Below are 23,817 nucleotides of genomic sequence, written 5' to 3' on the forward strand. Positions count from 1 at the left end.
AACAATGCTTCTTGTTTCTCTGGATGGAGGCTAGAGAGGTGGGCAAATTCAGCTTACTATACACAAGTAAACTTTACATTCATTGTCCTGTCCACTTCCCCCTGTAGCTCCACTCACCATTGGCATGTGGCCTGCAGAAGGTTTCCCAGGAAGCCATACAGAGTCAGAACCACCATGTTCTGAGGCCTCTGACTACCAGATGCTGCTAACAAGGGATAGATCTCACCATCCATCAAGCCTTGCTTGTTTACTTTGCTCAGCCTCAGGTACCTGGCTTGCCAGTGTCAGAGATGGACTGCTGAGCTTAGATGGCTCTTTGGTCTGGAGGAACATGGCAAATCCTGTTTTCTTAAGCCCTGAATTATTTATTCACCTCCTGCATTGCACAGTCCCTGCCTCTGCTTGGAGCAAACCCCAAGCCCTGCAGCATTTAGCAGACATCCGCCTGCCTTCCTGAGTCACTACAGCTGACACAAGCTATCAGCCTGAACAAGACTTTCCTCTCACTGCCTGCTGGGAATGAAGGGAACAAAAAAAAGAAAAGGAAAGGAAATGATTTTCTAAAAATAATGTCTTTTGGAGTACTTCAGGATTAATGGACTTTTTGTGTCCACAATTCTACAAGGTTGGGAATGTTAGTTTTGGCACTTCTTTAATTTTGCAACAAATTGAAGGAAAGGCTTGAAGGCATAAGGGGCCTGGCCTGATATGGTACAATGTTTGTCTTGTGCTTTTAGAGGATGGCAGTTCAGTACGCCACTTAGCATCAAAACTCCCTTGTGGGGGAGAGGCAGCAGTAGCGGCTCGAAGGGTGTAAGATAGGGGGCTAACAGTAGGTGGAGCCAGAGCCAATAAATTTTACATTAAAACTAAGGAGAGGGTAAGGTAAAGGTAAAGGACCCCTGGACAGTTGTCCAGTCAAAGGCGACTATGGGGTGTGGCGCTCATCTCACTTCAGGCTGAGGGAGCTGCTGTTTTTCTGGGTCATGTGGCCAGCATGACTAAACAGCTTCTGGCACAACAGAATACCATGACAGAAGCCAGAGCACATGTAAACACCATTTATCTTCCCACTGCAGCAGTACCTATTATCTACTTGCACTGGTGTGCTTTTGAACTGCTAGGTTGGCAGAAGCTGGGAGAGAGCCACAGGAGCTCACCCCGTCACACAGATTCGAACCGCTGACCTTCCAATCAGCAAACCCAAGGGGCTCAGTGCTTTAGATTGAGGAAGCGGACAGGGAGGGTCTGGATTTTGATTGAAGGGATCCCTGCTCAGTTATGAGGTTGAAGAGCATGTCAAGGAAGAAGGTTCAGCTATGCTCAGGTCTAGCTCAATATTATCCTCAGAAGACATGCCTGACAGCTGTCAATAGGTTGTATCCAGACTGTCAATATTTGCAGGAGAAATTGATGGGCATTCTGTAAATTTGGCTTTGTGCAGTTAAAGTGGATTAAAGTGCTCTGTTGTCCTTGAACAACAAATCCACATTATACATACACAAAACTGACTTTTCATGGTTAGGAAAGTGATAGGGGATAGGGTATTGAAAAAGGTGAGATCAATGAATGATTAATAGGAAGATGTATAGCCACCACACAAGCCAATCAGGAAGAATGCTCATTGTTGTATAACCACCCACAAATAAATCAGAACAAATGCTCAGTAAAGACTGGACATAGTCTAACTTTCATGTAAGCTTTGTACAAGCAAATCAGGATGAATGCTCAATAAAGAGGATGTCTGGAGGAGCCTATAAGGGCTGTGATCTGATAGCTAGAAAGTATCTGGTTTGAATCTCACATAGGGTTGAATCCCTTAAAACAACAACAACAACCTTCAGTTGTTTTGAATTGGAGTTAAATATGCAAGGGGAAGGGTAACCTTGGGGGTTCAATAGTTCCCACACCACCCCAGTCACCATCTCCTTCCCACTCCGTGAGTTTAGAAGGTGCATCCTGTACTTATGCACATTTTAGAATCCTGATTTTCTAGGGTTCTAAAATGGTTAGGGAGCCTTCAGGAATACAATTCACAAGTTCACCCTACAATTAATGGAGGGCTACAGGAATGGCAAAGAGGGAGCAAAGCTAGCCATGCTCATCCCCACAGGCCACCATTACAGGTATACCTACTTCTGATTTTGAATACCTGAAGTTGGGTTGTGTTAGTCATGCTGTGATCCCACTGAAATCAGCTAGTGTGGATCCTACCAACAGGAAGCGACCTTGTTCAAGTTGCTGTTCTCTCAGCCTCCATCTGCAATATAGGAACAATTACTAATGGGACCTGGAACAAATGGTTGCAGTATGGAGTTATTTTGGATGTTCAAGCCAGCCAGCTAGTCACACCTTCTTTCAGGATACTCCATTCCATTTCCCCAGTGGTTTTTTTTTTCATCATATGCCAACAGTCCTTCCATGGATACTGAGAATACTCAGTTTGTATTGGGCTGTTTGGAGAAGGGGATTTTTGTCTCTTCAGTATTTTTCTGCTTCTGCAAACTTTGGGGTTCTTCCAAACATGCTGCTGCTTTCCTCGTGTTTCTCAAAAGTCCCATTTTGGGTATAATATTTATTAGGACTTGTCTCAGTGGTTGGAAAGAGATGCTGGGCAACTTTGTTCCCTAACCCCATTGTTTAACTATACATTGGTCAAAAGCCATTGCAATTTCATGTCAAGACTGCTCTCTTCCTATTACTTATTTTAGTTTGCTCCCATAATTCAGAACCTTCCACCCTCACATCTGCCTGGTTGAATACTGAAACTCTTCACTTCTGAATGCTGATCCAAAAATTCTGGTATTCATGCCTCAGTTCCACAGTGCTTTCAATGAATCACACTTACATGAACATGAATTATGTATTCCTAAGAAATCTGCAGGGAACTTGTGATATTCCAACTCTCTTGTGCCTAACCATCTACATTCTTGTGAAAGCTATAGATGCCTGTCCAGGAGCCAAACCAACCGATCCCATGATGTTTTAATGCTTTATTGTGTAAATCTATATTTCTTTGTTTATTTATTTAATAGGCTTTTATCCCACTCTCAGACTTGGAAGATTTATTAAATAAAATGGATAAACCAAGAACCACACACCTTAAAAAACAACAACTAGTCCCACTGGAGCAGAAGCCCACATGTGATATTCCTTTCCACAGGGCAGTTGCTGGGAGATGGTCCTATGGGGAAAGGGGACAGTCAGCTGAAGCAAGAGCAGGCTGTGATGACCCCTCTGCTGGCTTTTTTGTCTTCTTCACTCACCTCCCTCACTCTCCTGCTCTTTCCCACAGGGACAGGACAGTTCCACTTGAAGCAGGAGGTACTTTTTGCCTGCCTTCCTCTCCTGTTTCTTCTCACAGGGTGATCTTGTTATCACCAAAACACACACGCCTGAGGACAGCTGACTGCTTACGCTGCCTCAGAACAGCAAAACCCATGATGTGCTGCAACTGCGAACAAAACGCACATGTGTGAAAGGGGGTCATTTGACAGTGAGAAATTGATAATTAATAAGCTGACCTGCAAGACAAACCTTGTGCAACTTCAGAATGGTAACTGGATTTTCCTGTTGAAGCCCGCCACTCAGAATTAGCAAAGGGACCTGCAGAATAGCATTCTTCATTAGATTTCCCATGTGCCTAGTTAGCATTCGTACTGTGCCGAATATGTGCTAAGTGTTGCGCAGGATGCAGGGGTGCTGAAGTTGCTGCTTTAAACCATTGCAAATCCTTGTAAATATACAATATGGTGGATTTTTAAATAAATCATTGTTTTGCAACGAGGTAGTCCAAATATGGTAACAACAAAGCTAATTCCTGCAATTACGCAAATTTGCACAACAGCTCACATGGTTTAGAAATTTGATCTGCGTCTGCTTGTTACAGAAGGAGCTTTTCAGAGCATTGAAATACTGCCCCCCCAACCCTCTGAAATCTTATTCGGCCCCTCTTTGGCCACATATACACCATACTTTGAAAGCACATTCAAACTCCCCTTCCATGAATCCAGGGAATTGTAGCTTCCTAAGGATTCTGGGAATTGTAAGCGTGTAAAGTGCTGTTCCCAGAACTCTTAGCTGTGTGTGCTTCAAATGTGCCTGGTGTGTGCAGAGCCTCTGATTTAAAAAATGATAAATTCCCAGAAAGCTGAACTGTGCAACTTTTACCTGGGTCCTGCAAAATCTCACCCAATTTGCCAATGTCCACACCATATATTTAAAGATCCTTCAGCTGCATTTGCATGGTGATTTATTCTGTTTTACTAACTGATAATTCCTGTATTATATTTTAGCTTTCACACAATGTAAAAGCTGGAAATATAGTGGAATATAGTTGAAGCTTAGCACTCATTCCGTGTTAATTGTTTCCAGAAATAATCTGCTTGCAACCCTATCCACCCAGAAAAGTTCAGAAGTAAATAGATGAAATATGATGTGGTATACCAACATATGATTCTGTTTTCATGGGGAAACAGAAGTGGAAAGGGTGAGGGAGTAAGGATGTTGTCCAAAGATGTCCTTTGGTGTGAATTAAATTTAGTGTGACATGCCAATATGTTGGTCAGAAAGCCACAGCTCCATAATGCAACAGGTACGGGCAGTGTGAAAGGAACAGGACAGAACCACTGGCATTAAAATCAGGAAGACTAACATAATATTTGCCATGTCTGAATGCACCCCCGGTGGCATAAATATTCAAGCAGAGCAGAGGCAGTGTGGGAGCACAGGTGGCCACTGTAAAAAATCTTACCAGGAACATTAGCTCTGGACGCTGCAGCAGTTCAAAAGGCAAATCCATTTCAGTATGAAAGATTAGGGAAGGAACTCAAAATAAAGAGGCAAGTATTAGGTGTGATTATGTAAGTCTGTGGTGCGGCCTCATTTAGAGTCTGGCCACTCCGTCCTCAAAAGTGAAAGTCTCTCTTAAAGTGCTAAAACTCAAAGCCTTCCAGTGATATGGATTGGCAGCAGGTACAGGACAAACAAAAGGCAATATTTCCCCCCCACCCACGCAACACACAACAAAGTTGCAGCATTCATTGCCATAAGCACAGATGGCTTTTAAAAGGATTGGACAGATTCATGTAGGATATGTCTAGTAATAGCTATTAGCCATAATAGCTAAGAATAGACTGTCCAGGCTCAGAGGCTGAATACTTCTGATGAACAGATGCTCAGGATAAATGGGGGTGGGAAAGAGAGTGGTTTTCTCCATCAGGCTTTTCTTGTGAACTTCTCATTGGCTCGTGACTGGCCACTGCTGGGGACTGCGTGCTGGGTTAGATGGAGCTTTTGATTTCTCCAGCACAGCAGTTCTTACATTCTTATCTCCTTTAATCCCTCCCAGCTCTACAAGCAAGCTAAAGGATGTTTGTGGTCAGAAGGCCCAAGTGTTGCAGAGGGACATGTAGGAACCTGGCATGGTCTGCGCTGCAAATCTAAAATTCTGGCACTTGGCTGAATTGGTTTGCTGTGAATTGTAGGCACCTCAGGGCTTGAACAAGATACCTCCTGATTGCACAGCAAGGAGAGAATGTGCTGCACAGTTTTTAAACAGCCCAATCACCTTTCGTACCGCACAGCACTATATAATTTCTAAAGGGGGTGATGGGGTTCAGTCCTGATTCATTCACACAAACTCTCTCTCTCTCTCTCTCTCTCTCTCTCCTGGGGCTAGAACAGGTGTCAGAGCCCTGGGTTAGATGCATCTCCCCTAAGTACAGTAGGCAAACTGGTCATATGGTTGACCACAATGAAAGAAAGACAGAACATACTTAGAGACACTCTGGTCTGTAGAAAGTTTTCATGTTTCTAGGATTGAGTTGCAACATGGATGGGTTTTAGGGGAAAGAGAAGCCCAGGTTCATGTTAAGATCCACCTTACAGCTTTCATCCCCTTACCCCTGCTTCCTTCCCCTGCACAATTCAAGGTATAATGAAACAGACAAAACAGTACAGATGCAAGGAGCAAGACCTTGTTGATACCAGGAGACTGCTGCTCAAAGATCCTGCTTGCCTGCCATCATTTGTTAATATCAAAAAGGGGGATTTGATTTCTTGGCCTCTTCCTATTAGCCCACAAGTCCCTGTTGGTTGACCCATGATAAAAGTAAAGCAAATATAATACATTTAATTTCAAAATCAAAGAGATGCATTTGTGGAAAATCAAGCCCCTGTTTCTATTCCCTGGCACAGCAAGTCTTAAGGTCAAGTTACATGTTCAGAAAGAGCACATGGTACATATAACCTTTCTACTGGGGTGATACCATTTCAGAGAATGAATGGGTTCTGCACATTTGGTTCCTCCACACAGTAAAAATTCCCTGCCCACAGAATGCTAACATTTCAGGAATAAGGGTTGTAGGTTAGCCTTCCCCCATGCTAATTCTTCATATGTGTGAAGGACTGGGTTTGCTGTTGTTTTTTAAACATGAGAGAACATTCCAAATATACATTCCTGGGTTCTGAAGTATCACAATCCCAGAAATGCAACACCATTGGGCAGGTCTTAGATTTACAATACAGTTATAAGAGTCGATGAACGGAGTGTGGGGAGAAAAACAGATATAGATCACCCATGTGGGGTAATTAATAAAAGAATTGGCTGGATCCCTAGATCCAAAGCTTGGAGCTGAACACACTCTGCAGCAAGAGAGGGTCCATAGAAGTATGAGAATAATAGGCTGTTAGACTTTTCAAATATCCCATTCCAATCTACTTACACCACTTCCCTTCTATCCTTCCTGCAATGAATAGACCACACCATTTAGTAACTTTAAATGCTTTGCTGTACTTACAAACTTCAAAGGTCCTATTGATTCATTATTCCATGTAGCAGCGAGAAGAAAACAGGTAGAAATATTGAGTTTACAAAATACAGAAAAATATTTTTAACCACACAGTCTGGGTTTGAAGCAGTCAAGCCCAGGCGTGTTGCCTGAGTGGTTTCATATGGTGGAAGAGAATGAAGAAAGAAGCTTCACTTCCTTCTTCATCAGAGGTGAGGGGTCATGACCTGAGTCTAGGAATACAATTCTGTGGTCTTAACCCCTTCATGCATTAACTAGTCCTAAGCTTGCTAGTTATATTTGACTACAGTTTCCCACACAGAGTACTCACAGAGACAGAAAGCCAGTTCATTCAGCTGCCATGTTTGATTCCAGGCCCCCTGGTAGAAACTGCCCCACTACCCTTCAGTTTAAACCGCATTCTGGGCATCTTGCCAGGCTCATTAATATTGTTTAGTGTTTGATTAGCAGTTGCGTTCTCAGCGATGACTTTAATCCCTGTAATTAAAGAGCCTCCTGCTGTGGCTATGGGATAGAAGCAACAGAAATGAGGAACATATAATAAATTGTTTTTACAAGTTCCTCGGCATTCTTCCACACACAAAGTGCCGTTCTGTTCTTTACTTTCATTAACAACTTTGCAAAGTGGGATATGGCTGTTGTGAGAGACTGATTGGTCAAAGCGTACTCAGGCAGGTTACCATCTTTCCCTTCAGTACGGCTTCTGTCTCATTTATAGCTGAGTAAAAGGCAGAAATTCAGTAGGGGTGGCTGCCTCTCCATGCATGGAAAAACCTGTTCCTGTTGAACTTTGTTTAGTGCCACGTTAGCTATTGAAAGTACAGAGGTAGTAGGATTGCCTGCTCTCCTGAGGCTCAATGAGGGTCTTTGCTCCTGATATAAATAGCAGGTGGGATGATGGACTGAGATCATGACAATGGTGGCAATGCTCCCCCCATTCTGTCCTCTATTATGGTCAAGATTCAGAATGCACAGCCACCCACACCCACATGCACATCCATATCCCTCCCTTGCTGTTTACTTGTTTGAAAACTTTTCACAAAGCTGCTGATTGTAAGAATAATTTCATTGGTAGTTTGGCCCTTAGGGAATGGAGTCTGGTTGCTCAGGGATGGCTATTGGGATGTTGTTGTTGTTTAGTCATTTAGTTGTGTCCGACTCTTCGTGACCCCATGGACCAGAGCATGCCAGGCACTCCTGTCTTCCACTGCCTCCCGCAGTTTGGTCAAACTCATGCTGGTAGCTTCGAGAACACTATCCAACCAACTCATCCTCTGTCGTCCCCTTCTCCTTGTGCCCTCCATCTTTCCCAACATCAGCATCTTTTCCAGGGAGTCTTCTCTTCTCATGAGGTGGCCAAAGTATTGGAGCCTCAGCTTCATGATCTGTCCTTCCGGTGAGCACTCGGGGCTGATTTCCTTAAGAATGGATAGGTTTGTTCTTCTTGCAGTCCATGGGACTCTCAAGAGTCTCCTCCAGCACCATAATTCAAAAGCATCAATTCTTCGGCGATCAGCCTTCTTTATCACTACTGGGAAAACCATAGCATTTACTATACGGACCTTTGTTGGCAAGGTGATGTCTCTACTTTTTAAGATGCTGTCTAGGTTTGTCGTTGCTTTTCTCCCAAGAAGCAGGCGCCTTTTAATTTCGTGGCTGCTGTCACCATCTGCAGTGATCATGGAGCCCAAGAAAGTAAAATCTCTCACTGCCTCCATTTCTTCCCCTTCTATTTGCCAGGAGGTGATGGGACCAGTGGCCATGATCTTCGTTTTTTTGATGCTGAGCTTCAGACCATATTTTGCACTCTCCTCTTTCACCCTCAATAGGCTATTGGGATAGCAGTGTCCAATTATCTGTTGAAACCCTTTGAGGATTGCTCTCCTGTACTGTTTCAGACACGTGGTTCAGGTACTTATGTCTGTGTGTTTACCTTGTGCACTTATGAACATTCATTTTATTTGTGACACCTTAGAATTCTTATAATATGTGCCACTCGTGGAAGACTCTTCTTTGCTCCAGACCTTGCACTTTAGGGATAAAGGGCACCTAGAGTGCATGATGAGGGAAAAAAATGCAGGCATCACATGCACTGCACATACCTGAGGCTTTTGCCATAGAGTATGGGCCTCACAGGATTCCTAGACTGGCTAATTTCTCAGTGTCGTAGAACTGTGTTTTATTGTACTCTGCCCCAATGCTCAGAAATCCTAGAAAGGCTACGCCCCCCCCCCCAATGTGTTACTTTAGAATTGTGATTTTTCATACAGCAAAGATGTGGGGGAATTGCAGTTCCTCCAGGCCTCAGTCTTTTAGCCTCCTAAAACTCAGCTTTCACCTGCCAATTAGGGAAGCAGTTTGATAGAGGTGTATTGAAATGACAGCACAGCTACCTTCTGTCAAATGTCAGTTCTTGAATGGAGAATACCAGATATCAAATACAAAACTTATAACATGTGACTGACAGCACAATCGGCAGTGGTGGATTCTGGGGAGGATTAGAGCAGGTAAAAGATTTATTTTGGCATTAATATATTCACAGAACTATTGGTGGGAGAGAAGGAATGCTATGGATGAAGGGCTAAGAAGATGGTGTCCATTTCAGTTCGCATCGCTAAGCGTCTGTGTCTTAACCTCTGCATACCTCTATGGGATACAGGAGGTGTGGAACTAAATTCTGCTTCTGATATCTGCCTCTGAAGAGTCTGGGACTGAATTTCACCCTTCCGTTTTGGCAGATGCAGTGATGGGAGGGATTCCAAATCAGCAAACAAATCAGTATGGAGGTGTAATGCTACTTAGGGAAGAAAAGTTAAGCAAGGTCTACAAAGACAATGCTGCTTGGTGATCTTCCTGTCCAAATCCCAGCCCTAAAGTCCATTGGTTATACAAATAAGAGATCCACTTCCATTCTTGAAGCAGCCCCTACCATGAAGCAGGGTACCATGATCCACCCAGCTAGGAGGTTTTAAACACTGTTATTGACAGTGAGACAGGAGACAGTTCTGGCCTGTAGAGTACTTGCTTCTGGAAACAGTTTTCCTGGAGGCTGCAAACGAGGATAATAGAACTTTGAGGCTTGCAGGGGGGAAATTATCAGCTGCATGCACCCTATGTGTGGGGCCATTTGACAGGCACCAAAACATCTTTTGCTGGTCTTGATTAACACCATTAAAACACCAGCGTTCCATTGAAGTGAATGGAACCACCTTGGCTTTAAAATATTTCAGCAGAAATGGGTTGTGAACGGATCTATCCAGGCCTGAAAAGAGCTGAGTGTTTATGCTGAGCTCATTGGCATTCCTTTTGCTCGTCGATTACCCTTCTAATTTGTCTGCAAACAGCAGGCGATCAATTTTGAAATGCCAGGAACTGTCCTGTGGGTGAATGGTCTGAACCCATCTGATCTGGATGAAAACTGAAAGGTCCTTTGGTAGGGCATGTTAGAGGCTTGTAGGCAGGTGCTAGTCAGTCCACACTGCTGAAAACTTCCACTTCCACATGTATATGTGAATCTCCTCCATTGATATTGCATTTCTAATTGGAATATTAATCTCTCCTCACCATGTTTGGGGAGAAGAGAGGATGATCAAATGATTTTTACATGTGTTAGCTCAGGAACACATGTAGAGATAATATGTCAAGAGTGAGTCTAAGAATGTACTGAGTGTCCTGTGCAGCTACTGTGCAGCCTCTATAGATCTTAATTTCAGGAGTACAACTTCTAGGTAAGCTTGAGCCTTAGTATGCTTATTTTAAGCAGTTAGAGCCTCATTCTGTTGTGTGTGTAGATCAGGCCTTAGACCAGAGTCATGCCCTGCAATCCCCATCAACTCTTGCCAGCATAACCAATGATCATGGATGATGTGAGTTGTAGTCTACCAACATCTAGAGGTCTCCAAGTTAGCTAATCCTGTTTCAGACTGTTGGCATTGAAGCTGTCAAGGAGCTTCTCCACACTTTGTCTGTCTTGAGACAAAAGCCCTGTTCTCACATTATTCACATGTAGCGCATTGCCATGTTTACCTTGGAGCTGGGCTGCAGTTTTCGTCTTGCCCCTAGTGTATCTTCTCTCTGCAGCAGCACATGTTGTGTGCAATTGTTCATGTAGCGGGGCTCCATACAACCTGGATTCCTCAAAAACTGGATGTCCCCATCATGCAGAGCTCCTAAATGTCAACAGGAGATTACGCCCTCAGGGTTCTCTACAGACAACTGCACATAACACACGGTTGTAGCAGGAGAATACATGGTGTCAAGGGTGGGTCTAAAAGTGTGGTCCTACTTCAAAGTATGCGCACTAATACCCCACACATGAGTAAAGTGGGAATAGGGCTCTGGTCAGCTTCAGACCCACTTCTTTTCAAGCCAATCACGGGCACAAGGTATGGAGAGTTATGTCACTGGCGATGCCACAGGCACTGTTCAATAGGTGCCTGTGACATGTGTGCAAATCCTAGTATTCAACACAGCATCCCATGTTGCAATGTCTCCACCAGTTAGAGAAATAATTGAATTCTCCTCAGAACAATATGTTTCCTTTTGAGGGCTAAGGAATCCTTGCAGTATCCTTGAAGCAAAAGTATGCGAAGATGCATGCAGCTCACATCACAAAGGCGCAACAGCTACATATTTCTTGACCTATACACTGATCATTTAGAAAGACTTCATTGAGAAAGCCTCTAATTCTGCATTCGTTTTCAGGAGCTGGATAAAACAAACTTGGTAGAACGCAGGGGCTATCCTGCAAGTGAGAAATTGCTCTTTGCCATCTTGCATATTAAAGTTACCTATGTTCACAAGAAGGCCAGTGTCCTTCCTTTCCACTTTAGGATATGATCCCATAGATGGAGATGTTCCTTTCAATTGCTTTCATGTTCACAAAAGTTTTCTAACCTAGGTCATTAATTAATTAAGGTAAGCTTTCAAAAGCCTGAGCGGCTATGTAGCAAATCCAAGCTCCTTGAAATACTTTGGCTCCTCCTTTGCCAGCAACTTCAGGGCAGCTTTTCAAAACCTAAGCAATATTTTCCCAAGCAAGACCTTCCAGGATGCCAACTCCTGTACCAGCAAGCTAAGCAAAATAGAAGATTGCTGGATTAAGAATTTACAAACACCCTAACATAAGAAAGATATAAATCTACAAGCACAACGCAGTATGATAAAGATATACATCTACAAGCACAAACCTTCAAGCATGGTAGTTATTATGAAGCATTGTAATGAGTTTGCTTTTAGCATATATTTGTGGATGTGCCTGGCATGAGTGAAGACGTTAACAGTCTCTATCCTGGGTTTTATGGCTTTAGATTTCACCCTGGATCAAGTAGCAAGGTCAATAGGGAGAGGGGAAGGACTTCAGGGCCAGGAGTCAGAACAAGTAAGTGCAAATCTGCCCCTTTTTACCTTGAGAGATGGGTGTGCCAGAGACCGGAAGCAATTCAGGGCATCACTGATGAAAATGGTCTAGGTAGCCATGGTGCCTTCAGGGTAAGGCTTTGAGACAGACGTCGATGGCCGCACTCAGCAAAATGAGCAAGTGTTGCTCCAAATGCAGCAGGGCTGGCAGAACACATTTTGAATTCAGTGATGCAATATATATTGCATAATAGATCACATCTATACCACATATTGAAAGCCTGTATTAAGCAGAGATTGGATGGCCATCTGTCATGGATGTGTTAGTTGACATACCTGCATTGCAGGGGGTTGAACTAAATGACCCTTGGGATCCCTTCCAAATCTACAATTCCACGATTCACTTTTATACCACTTTAATAGGCATGGATCCCCACCCCCCAAGAATCTTGGGAACTGTACTTTGTTAAGGGTGCAGAACTCACAGACCTACCATTCCCAGCACCTTTAGCAAATAACAGTTCCCAGGATTCTCCATGACTGCTAATGTGAATAAGACTGCTTTCAACACATGGTGTGGATGTGATCTTATTTGCAAAAATATACCTGGCAGCCCCCCCCCCTTTTTTTTTTGGCTGAAGATCTGGATAAAAAAACATACCTCCAAATAGAGAAGCAAGCAAGCAAGCAAGCAAGCGAAGTGTAGGAAAGTAGTAGCAGCAGTTGGACTGACTGACACTGCCCTCCTCCTCTCCTTAGACTACCCTTCCTATGAATCAGTTGCTGACTACGCCCTAAGGGTGTCCCTGCTAGAGGTGCTGTTGCTGCCATTTCCCTCCTGCTCAGTCACCTTATGTGGTGACATAATTCACTGCCCTTGGTGCTAACAGGAACACGCTCCTCAATGCAGGATGCAGGATGCGAGCTGCTCATGGAAGCAGGAGAGGAAAAGTTCTGAGCACAGGGGCAAGGAAGGCACAGCTGGAATGTAGAGGATGAGAAGAGGGACCCCTTCCTTCCTGCCAAAAGTACTCCTCTCCCACCCATCAAATTGATGCTTATCTTCCTGCCTGCCTTCTTGCCTGCCTGCCTGCCTGTCTATCTATCCATGTAGATTCAGAGCCAGATAGGTGCTTATTGTTTAAAATGGCAGGGGGGTGAGCTGGGGAGATTGTGATTATGTATGTATATCATCCTTTGTCAGAAGACCTAGGGTGGATTATAACATACAACACCTACGTACTCCATAACACAATACATCTACAACATGATAAATCAAGACAAATATATAAATACCATTATAGTAAGGAATACATAATCAATTTCCAAGGCTGCAAGTGGAGAAAGGGAAGAAAAAAGACTCATCTGGTCAGAGTTCAAGCTGTATATAGGGCTTTGGAGGTTATGGACAGTGACTTAGATGGAGCACTGGAGACACTTAATAAAATGCAGATGAGACCCCTCACAGAGCTACAATTCCCAGCACAAACTACAGTTCCCGGGATTATTTGGGTTGTTCAAGTGCTTTACAAGTATGGTGTGGCTGTGAACCTTTGTGGAGTGGGGATCCTTGTCAGGCCATTTGAAGGAAGTGAATACTGTACCTAACCATCTACAGAATGGGTTTCCCCCATCAGTCCACTCCAGGGTTTAAATTTAACCCAGGCACTGTACTGCTAGGTCCGAAGCAATTAAACATGCACAGAAATGCCAGGCATCCTGACTAGTCTAGTGGATCTGCTTGCACCCTACTTGGCACAGCAGTAGGGTGGTAGTGAACCCCTCCCTGCCCCCTAGAGAAACCTGAATATTAGGGAGCCAACCACCCTCACCCACATTATCCATTCTGCAGATGTTGTTGCAATCAACAATGTGAAGCTTGCTTGTGCTTTCCTGGTCCATCCCGCCAACAGCCCTTTTCTTCCCTTTTTTTGCGAGATTTCACAGCAACTTCTAATCCTATTTTATCCCCAGTGAAAAAGAGGGCAAGAAAACGAAGGCAGTGAAGAGAAAAGAGAAGATTAAAGCTGTCAGTCTTACCCACAGGCCCATCTCTGAGACATAAGAAAATGAATTCAGCTCCTCCTCCTCTTTTTCTTCTTCCCCACTCCTTCCCTCCCTCCCTTGTGGTGTCAGTTTGGGGAAAGCCAGAAGAGAAAATGTTGATCTTCATTCCTTCTCGATTCTTTGTGAATCAGGATGCCTTTCTCAAGAGGGCTTAATTTGATCAGGGATCTCACCAAGGCTGTAATCCTTCTCCCCACCCACCCACCCACCCCAATGCCAGGACTCAAGCCCTCAAATGCAGAATCATAAAGCTAGACAAGATCAAAAAACCTATCTAGCCCACCTCCCAAATCTACACACTGTCTTTCTGTTTATATCACTGAGTTTACTAACTGGAGTCCGGGTGGAGAGAGGTTGGAAGAAAGAAAAAGGATAGGTGCTGCTATCAAACACAAATACAAATCAATGTGATATATGGTGTCTTGTACAAACAAATTACAAACGGCAGGAAACGGGGAAACCCCAGTGTGCACTGTAGTAGTTGCTGGTACCTGTTGGGGTTAGTAGGGTGTAAGATAGGGAGGTCAACAGTAGATGGAGCCAGAGTAATGACAGGTAGAAACCAACTGGTTCTAGTTTAGCCCCCATCCTTCTCCCTGCTGTGTTCTGAAACAGCAACACTGATAATAAGGGGGCAGACGCTGGCAGGTAGTGCCACTCCTTGGGCTGGTGGTAGGTAGGAATATGGGAAATGTACACTGGGGTTGGTGGGGCAGTTCATTATTGGGAACACAGAAAGCTTTCTAGCACCAAGTCAGAACATTGGTCCATCTAATTCAGTGCAGACAGTAGCCCTCATGGTTTCAGGCAGGAGCCTTTCCCAGACCTAACCAAAGGTATCGGCAATTGCACTGGGGGCCATTTCCATGCGAAGCAGATGCTCCACCCCTGAGTTATGTCCAACTGTATTTGTCCATCTCCATTAAGCAAGATCAGCCCCTTCACATCCAGGCTTAAGTGAAAAAGCATCCCTAGCAAGTCTTGGAGAACAGTTGTCCCCAGAGGGCTGGATCTGAGCCAGTTCTTGCAATAGCTTACTTGTAGAAGTTATTTCCAATGCAAGGCCCCAACACTGGATCCTGGGAAATAATAATAAAGGGGGAAATGTCTCTGAACATCTGCAGAGTGCTATTACCAAGTAAGCACACAATTTATTGATTTATTTGAGAATGCAACAGTCTTAGGGGTGAATAGGCCCTTCTCTGTTCCCCTCAAGGCCAGGCATTTAAATCTAGAGCAAGGGGTAACCAGTGCTTCTCCCCCCCCCCCGAAAAATAGGTGCCGGTACTCACCATGAAGTTGTTACAGTAAGTGCCACACTTTTTAACAACAACAAAAAGAGGTGCTGGTACCCTTGACTACCCCCTGAAAAAAAACCCACCACTTTGAGTGCTCAATCTGGTCTTTGTAGCAGTTTTTCCTAAACCCCTACCCACCTAAGACCTCACTGATTTTGCTTGTGGCAGCAAAAATTAAAAAATTAAAAATGCATTAAGAGGTTTGTGCCAGTGTCCATTGGGTGTGCACCCAGCAGTGTGAGTGGGCACACCCACCGCTGGCATACTGTCTCCTGGAGGGTTGGCCAAGGATGGCCAATAATGTTGCCTTCCCCCCACACCCTGCTGTAAAGTATAACAAATGTACTCATATCTACTAGGGGGAAATTTCCCTCAGTGAGGTTGTAGGAATTGGTTTGTGCTTTATGTTTCCTTGATTTCCCTCCTGACTGCGAGTTCTTATCTGCCTTAGGATAAAGACAAATGTACTTCCCCCCCAAGAACTGCTGCAGGTTTTTTGGCTGTGGGGCAATCTCTGCTTGGCTCTGACTTCTGTGGCTGTTTCACATACAGTGGTACCTCCGGTTATGAACTCAATTCATTCCGGAGGCCCGTTCTTAACCTGAAACTGTTCTTAACATGAGCTGCGCTTTCGCTAATGGGGCCTCCTGCCGCTACCGCGCAACTTCCACTCGCATCCCGGGGCCAAGTTTGCAACCAGGAGCTTCCATTTACTGGTTAGCAGAGCTTGTTACCTGAAGCGTTCGTAAGGAGGACAGTACGTAACCCGAGGTTCCACTGTATGTACTTGGTTGCGACTCAGGCATGGTTTTCCACTCCATCCCCAATATTTGGGTAGGCTTTTGGCTTTCATGAGCCTTGGTTTAATTTTGTGTTGAAATGTTCACCCACTTGAACATGCATTAAAAAAAAAAAAAAGCCCGTCCATTAGCGGTGGGTGAATTAGGCTCATCCACACATCCGTTTGCCCCACTGTTTTCCCCCCACAAAGCCTGCTCTTTACCACTGAATCAGAGCATCATTTGAGTGTCATGCAGACTGATGTTGGACCCAATTCAGCAGTAAAGAGTAGTGTGATAAACAGAAAACCACTTGGCCCTGTGCTTTCTAGGCATGGGGCAAGTAAAGTGTGGATGAGCCCTTAAAAACATTGTTTTGTTGGGTGGGTGGGTTGGATTTGTGATTGCTACAAGGGCCAACCAATAGGCACACTGTGCAGCCAGTTTCTCCTAGAATCTGGGGGAAACAGTTTGATCCAGTTTGAAAATTTGCACATCTGTCCATAAAGGGTGAGCATGGAACCACAATGAGTGCACCACTCGAGCCGTGTCTGTTTGTCTTCATCCTTAATCTGTCTTGATCCGCATCCTGTTTTCCTTGACAGACTTCTGAGGCGAGGCATTCCCTTTCCTTTGAAAGGAAATAACGGTAGCGAAAAATAGGGTTCCCTAGGCTATAAACCAGAATTAACAAAGCAGGGAGCTAGCTGGCAATAAATAGGAGACTAATTAATATAACAAAGTATTCTATGTTGGTGGAGCCACAGGAAAGTAGATGTATGGAATATCAAAAGCAGATTTGGAACACAGCTCATTAATAGCCTGACATGGTTTTTGAGAAAGAATTAATCGTGGAAAACTACAGAGCATACAAAGCAGATCTGATGTCCAGCTCATGTTACCAGCCTTGATGTGGTATTGTGAGGGCTAATAAACTATGAATGAGTACAAATGAACTGTATTTGATAACAGTGTATTGTGATTTTTGTATAGCTTTTACATTACATTATGTATTAATTGTCCTGCTTTCTGTTATTAGGAAGCCTACCTTTCTCCACCCACATACAAAGACCCTTCTCCATCTGTGGTTGTGTACAAGCCATACATCTAAAGCACAGCACTCCCCCAAAAAGAATATTGGGAAGTGTAATTTACCCACCACAAACCTACAATTCCCAGCACACTTAACAAACTACAATTCCTTGGATTCTTTGAGGCTGTGCTTTAAAAGTATGGTGGATATGCAGCCTATTCCACAAATGTGTCTGCTATAGAGCTTCGTCTGTGTAGATGATGAGAGAGAATGTGGCTGAGGGTATGCTTTGCAGGAGCAACATGGCTAAGCCCTTTATCTGTTCTGGAAGTGGGAGGTGGGAGAAATGAGGGCAAATATGTCTGGCCACCTTTCCTGTTTGCTTTCAAATCCACACACCACAACTCGACAGAGCAAAGCCCCGACGTTGCATATATTCCTATTGATCTAGAAGGCGTTAATCTCTCGCACTTTAGAAATGTCTCTGGAAACATCAATATTGGTATTTCGCTCATAAATGCAGTTTCTATTTCATATAAACCACAGCAGCTCTCCTCATCATAAATAAGTTCTCCTTTCATTCAGTCTCATCCTCTGGGTAAAAGATGGCCACACAGAGATATTTTATGGACTGCAGTTTATTATGGCATCCACATTTGTGGACCGCAATCCATGTAATCAAATGTAGTGGGCAATACTCGTGGTCAGATATTGTCCACAAAAAATATTATGCCATAATAAATTTGTTACAGTGCAATCCTATGTATGTCTGCTCAGAAGTAAGCTCCCGAGTTCAGCAGCATTTGCTCCTAGGCAAAAATGTGCAGGATTGTAGCATTTACCTTTAAGGAGCCTTATTTTTGTTGAAGCAAGCTAGCATGACCACCCTTATGGAAATTTTGTGGACTGTTTGGTGGTGAACTTTGAGATATTTCTAACTACTGTCCTAAGTGACAGCATGTTACTGATATTGTATTTTTATAGTCTGATGATACCTAAGGATTGTAGCTCAGTGGTAGAGCATTTGCTTTGCATGCAGAAGGTTCCAGGTTTGATCAATCCCTGGCATCTCCAGGTTGGGTTGGGAATGCTCCCTGCCTGAAACCCTGGGAAGCTTCTGCCAATCAGTGTAGACAATATTGAGCTGAATGGACCATTAGGCAGACTCTTTCTGTGTATTCCTGTTACATTCTTATGCAAGCTTCCCTGGGAGGGCTTTTTACCAGAACATAGTGGTAATAACAATAATAGAAATAATTTACTAGTCTTAATAAAAATTCACACCCTGCCCTAGTTTTACCAAGTGGAAGTAAATATGTCATGAATGGGGAATTCTGTGGAACTTCCTTGTGCTGAAACAGTACACATTTTCTATTGTTTCCCCCAAGGAGCTCAGGAGACCCTCTATTCCCCTCCCAGAGCTACAATTCCCAGAGTTCCCTATGACAAGGGATTGAGAACTGCAGTTCTGGGAGGGGGAAAGGGGTTTGTGTCTCCCAACAACTCTCATAACCCTTAACAAGCTACGGCTCCCAGAACCCTTTGGAGGAAGCCATGGCTGCTTAAAGTGGTATCTGCTCTTTAAATGTATGGTGTGAATGTGGCCCTTGGCTCCACCCACCACTGGCATGCACACATACGCCCCCCGCCCCCAGAAGGCTGTTCACAAGAGAGTGAGGCCCTTGCACTGAAAAATGTCCCCCACTTTAAGGAAAAATGTTCTGGCCTTAAGAAAATATATTGAGAACCATGGAAATATTGGTTGAGATATTGGGTAGTCATCACGGTACAATTTTGCACTGGGTTCAGCGAATCCAGCCTAGTGCTGGATTTCCTTCCTGCGTCCTCATAGCCCCCACATCAGAAACACAACCTCCTCGTATTAGTTCCAAGAACTGCATTTAGCTCTTTAGAAAACAAGGGGCCTTGCTTGTTGCAGTTGGACGTGCATTTTGTGTGTTTCTCCGCCTGGCTGGCTGCAGTGTAATCATGGCCCTTGTCACCCTGCGCATTGTGGCAGAGCACAGGCTTGCCGCTTCCTTGTTTGTAGAACGTTAAATCATCCCATGGGGCGCCCGTGGTTTTGTATATCTGCCACCGGCGCTGTTGCTTTTATGGTAGACTACGTTTCTTGTTGGTAGATTAAGTTTTATACCATGACACCTCAATCCAGTGGATGTTACCAGGTTTGCGGCCTCAGCTTACATGGTAGAAATGTTTGGGGTTGTCTCTCCCCCCGCCCCTTCCTTCCAGGCAGGTTTCCAAGACCAACAGAGGAGGATGAATATAGAGAGAGAGGCTGATCCACTGTGCTCTTTGTAATGCTCTTATTTTGTTTGCTAAGGGCGGGGCTTGATTCACTGTGGAGGGCCAGCCAAATCTTTATTGCTTAGAGCAGCAGGCTACCACAATTCAATGCATATAGAAATACAAAATTCATGCAGAGATACACATTTCAATAATATAATAAATCACTGACTGTTTGACCACCAAGAAATAAGCCTTGATGGGAAAGCAACCAGCAGGGAAGGCACCCTGAATGAGATTCTGTGACTACCACTGTCTAGAGCCGTGGTGCAGAACCTGTGGCCTTCCAGGTGTTATTGGACTACAACGGCCACCATCCTGGACCATTAGCCATGCTGTTTGAGGTTGGTGGGAATTAGAGTCTGGCAACCTCTGTCGGGCATCAGGTTCCCTGTCCCTGGCCTAGAGGGATGGAAAGTTTTGCCACTTCTGGCATGAATAGCCCTTGACATCCAAACTTTTTCAAAACTTGGAGGGAGGAATCCATCCATCTCTCTCTGTCTCTCTCTCTCTCTCTCTCTCTCTCTCTCTCTCTCTCTCTCCAAACACCACACCTTTTTTTCAATACACCCACTCTGTGCCTGTGGCATGTTGGGTAATTGGATTATCAATACAGCTTAATCTGTGAAGGGAGATCAGTAGCAGGTGGGTGGTCTTGCTTCTGGGCAGGGAGTGTGCGTAGATGAACTTGTGGTCCTTCCCTGTCTTCTGCTGACCTGTTTTATCTCCCTGGCTCTCTGCATGTCACCTTTCCCATCGCTCTGTCGGCATGTCACTGCCTCATTAGCCCAGTCTCAGAGTGTTTCGCCAGGGAGATAAAACACCCTGAGCAAAGCTCTTCTTTCGCTGCTAATGATGCAGACTCTTCCATGCATGTTTTGTCCTGGACTTCCTTAGAGTTTAATGAATTAAAACACCTGGCATGCTTCAGTGCGGGTGGTGTGGTGAGGACAGCTTTCACCTTCAAGCCGTTCCACTGCTGAGGTTTGAGTAGCAAGGCCTGTTGACAGGAGTAGCCAAGATAAATCATTGTGTCTGACTCAGTATAAGGTTACTTTTAACAAGCGGAATGGAGAGCTTACCGCCCTTCAGATGTTGTTGCACTCCAGGTCTCATCTGCCCCACCTATCATGGTCAGTAGTCAGGGATGGTGGGAGAGGTAGTCCAACTACAGCTGGAGGGCTACTGGTTCCACCAACCCCTTAAAAAAAAAAAGCTGCTTGCAAATCTTTCAAACAACAAAGTAAGTTATGCAGACTATATAAACTCAATGCCTAATTGCCTGCAGTGGGGTCAGGTACTCCAGGGACCTTCCAGACTCCAGATCAGTGGGGTCTGGTGCTCACTGAGACTGGTGGGGCAGAAAGCAGGGACTCCAACATCAGGTAGAGCCAGAGCCAGTGGCAGGCAGAAGCAACTCATTCTGGTTTTGTCCCTGTTCTCCTCCTTGCTGAGTTCTCAAAGGGCAACACTGAGACTAAAGCAGAGGGGAAAGCTGACAAGCAGGATCAGTCCAGCTGGACTGGTTGTTAATTCGAAAGGCAGGCAAGTGAGGGCTGACTGTGGGCAGACGGAGGTTGATGGGGCAGCGCTTCATTTGCCCTAACGGAACAGGCTGGTCCAGAATGCTGGAAAAGAGAGCTTCCAGGGATGCTGTGGCGGGGTGAGGTGAGGTAGATCTTGATCTAAGGATCTGGGTGATACGCAGTACATCAACAAACTTTTCTGACTTCCATTTGTTTAAGAGTTGTGACAATGAAGGAGGTTTTTCCTCCCTAAATTAGACAGCTGAAGAAAGGAAGCTTGGAGGAAAACCAGGCATAGATCTTCATGTGAAAGGAAAATGAACTTGTTCTGGGACTGAAATCAGATTCCAGAGTGGTGTGTATGTTTTGAGGCACCTTGTGCCTTAATTTTATTTGCCATCAACAAATTAAATTTATTTTGCACCTGTATTTAGGTCAGCCTTTCCACACCTGGTGCCCTCCCAGTGTTTTGAACTCCAACTCCCAAGAGCCCCACCCAGCATGGGCAATGGTCAGGGATGATGGGTCTTGCAATCCAAAACATCTTGGGGAAGGCTGCTCTAGGTGACAGAACTCCCAAGGACTTCTAGTAAACAAAGTTGATCCCTCAAGCCCCAAGTTTATTCACCCCTGGGTCAGATTAAGACTATGTAAATGTCAGGGGGACACTTGCACATCACCAAAAGAAGAAGAAGAAGAAATGCAGCACCCCAAAAGTTGAGAATATTTGAATGAACTCTGCACATGCTAATTTATATGTATAGATAGAGGCGTACAAATAATTTCTAGAATTCACATAAAAATACAGTATATCTCATCATAGCGGGGAAAACTAATGGCCGCCCTGAAATGGAGGATGGGGTGGGGGAGAGGAAATGGGTCTTTCCTCTCTATTTCCCACCATCAAAGTTCCTCCTTTGTGTGTAGACCCTGAGGGCAAAGTCCCATAAGCCACGTGCCCTGTGAGCCTCACTTTGTGGGGTCTGGTGATGTGCTGTGATTAGATTTGTAAACTGCTTAGAAGGCATTTTGGCATGTAAGAAGTATATAAATTTAATAATGATAGTTCTTGTTATTATTACTACTATTGTTTAATATTGCTATGAATGGATGTTGAGTTCCATCATGATTTATGCTTTACCATGGTGGCTTGGGTTGGGTAGCTGTCAACAAGAGGGCAGCTGTATTAATATTTTCTTTCTCTCAATGAGCTTGATGAGATGAAAAAGTCTCATTTCAACTCTGGGGCTGTTGTCAAATTCCACCATAAACTGGGGAATACAGGGCATGTGACATAACTATGCTGCTCTTCTCTGCTACCTTTCCGTGAGTCCACTCCATTCTGGCTGTCCTGCAGTGCTGACATATCTTCATCAGTGGAGGGTTCCTCCTGCCTTGTTTCAATGCTGTTGCATCTCAGGTTCTGCTGGTGTAGCGAGGCTTCCACTACACCCTAGCAGAAACCCCAATACAGCAAGTCTTTACCTCAAAGCTGAGGCCTCTTAGATATAGGGTTGTGTCCTAAAGCCCCAAATCACGGAACAGCACCCATAACTGAGATAGTTGGGGGTAAAAATACAAAGCAAAAATCTGATTTAGGAGAGCTTTCGGAAGGAAATCTAAGCTGGGAGAATCTCTCTTGATGACTCCTTCTTCTCCTTCTTCTCCTTCTCCTTCTCCTTCTCCTTCTCCTTCTCCTTCTCCTTTTCCCATTTAATTCCAGCTGTTCTGGGCTCCAGAATCCTCCAGCTACAGTTCCCATACACACCTATTTAAAGCCATTAATTAAATGCTGTATATGTCATGGCTTGCCATTGCGGCATCACCCTAGGCATTTTGCCTCACTTCCCTGCTGCAAGGGCTGGGGGATCTCTCCCCCCTTTCGTTTGCATTGTTTAAACCACCTTAATTGTGCTTTTCTTTTCTGAACATAATAATGGCTCAGTAGATTAACGGGGAACTTAATCGGAAGGAGGCATGAAAAGCCCGCAGAACACACAAAGCCAGATGCATTGGATTTGCAGGCACTTCTTTGCCAACTGTCAGGTATTGAATTCACATCAGAAGTTCCAAAAGGCAGCTAGCAGGGAGTTCAGACTCTTTCAGAGATTCCCCCGCCTTGGCCTTTAAACTGGGGCTGGTGTCAGAGGTTGGCATCATTGGCCAGCTGCCTAGGACCAAACCCCATTATGGGGCCAAGGGCTCTGCCAATCCATGGAGCCTTTTTCCCTGTTGTTGCTCCTCCTCCTGTCAGTATTATTGCCTGTTCATCTGGCTTCTCTGCGTGAGCAAGCAGTGAATGCAGAGAGCAGCAATAACTTCTGCATGCCTTGTTCTCTCTCCCTTTATCTGAGAGGTAGTGTGGATTGCACCCAGAGAGGGAGAAAGAGAATGGAGAGTGGTAACAGTGGTAGGGAAGAGGAGGTGAGTGTGCTCAAGGAGGGCCACTCACTAACTTCCAAAAAACCCAAAGGGTAAAGGGACCCCTGACCATTAGGTCCAGTCATGACCGACTCTGGGGTTGCGGCACTTATCTCGCTTTATTGGCCGAGGGAGCCGGCGTACAGCTTAAGGGTCATGTGGCCAGCATGACTAAGCCACTTCTGGCGAACCAGAGCAGCGCACGGAAACGCTGTT

At 44.6% G+C, this 23,817-nt stretch overlaps 1 protein-coding gene and 2 long non-coding RNA genes across 7 annotated transcripts in view; 2 read left to right on the forward strand and 1 right to left on the reverse strand.

Moving 5' to 3' along the window:
* LOC310662055 overlaps window positions 1-23,817 on the reverse strand; it is a 359,048-nt gene that overhangs the window by 211,556 nt on the left and 123,675 nt on the right. The window lies entirely within an intron of this gene.
* The window catches only part of LOC310661949 (acid-sensing ion channel 2), a 384,099-nt gene that overhangs the window by 127,244 nt on the left and 233,038 nt on the right, over window positions 1-23,817 (forward strand). The window lies entirely within an intron of this gene.
* Window positions 11,294-14,508, forward strand: LOC310662023. 2 transcript variants are annotated; one of them, XR_014504199.1, is made up of 3 exons: window positions 11,294-11,562; window positions 12,122-12,192; window positions 14,145-14,508. It is a non-coding gene; the product is annotated as an uncharacterized lncRNA (long non-coding RNA). The 2 variants fall into 2 exon arrangements; XR_014504200.1 differs by lacking the exon at window positions 11,294-11,562 and adding an exon at window positions 11,577-12,012.

This window comes from Podarcis tiliguerta, assembly GCF_965153285.1.
Source record: "Podarcis tiliguerta genome assembly, chromosome: 13".
Taxonomy (NCBI): Eukaryota; Metazoa; Chordata; class Lepidosauria; order Squamata; family Lacertidae; genus Podarcis; species Podarcis tiliguerta.